Below are 410 nucleotides of genomic sequence, written 5' to 3' on the forward strand. Positions count from 1 at the left end.
AGAGTTAAAGTTTTCCAAACACTCTGCCGCTACGGGGCAACAGCTAGGTGGCAAGCTGTGAACAGAATCCACTTTGAATGGCATCAACAGGCACCCATACTGTGATTAAACTGAGTTGTGTTGCTAAGACTAAGTCCCACAGCAGTCAGCTCAGACACTAAGACCCAGAATGGACCTGTCACAGTGCACTAAAGACCTCCCTAAGGACAGTCTTGCAGCATGTACCACTCATCTTCCAAGTGGACGGAACCTGCTCTGCTCCTAGAGCCCCAACAAGCAACTCACCGTTACTGCCCTTGTGCAAACAGTCAATCCCGAGGGCAGGGTTAGACTCCTTCACTTGTCTGGCTCGAACTTCAGTCATGGTCTGAATGGGATTCATGCCACTATTTTCTGAAAGGGCCATGGGG

This window comes from Mus pahari, chromosome 11, assembly GCF_900095145.1.
Source record: "Mus pahari chromosome 11, PAHARI_EIJ_v1.1, whole genome shotgun sequence".
Lineage (NCBI taxonomy): Eukaryota > Metazoa > Chordata > Mammalia > Rodentia > Muridae > Mus > Mus pahari.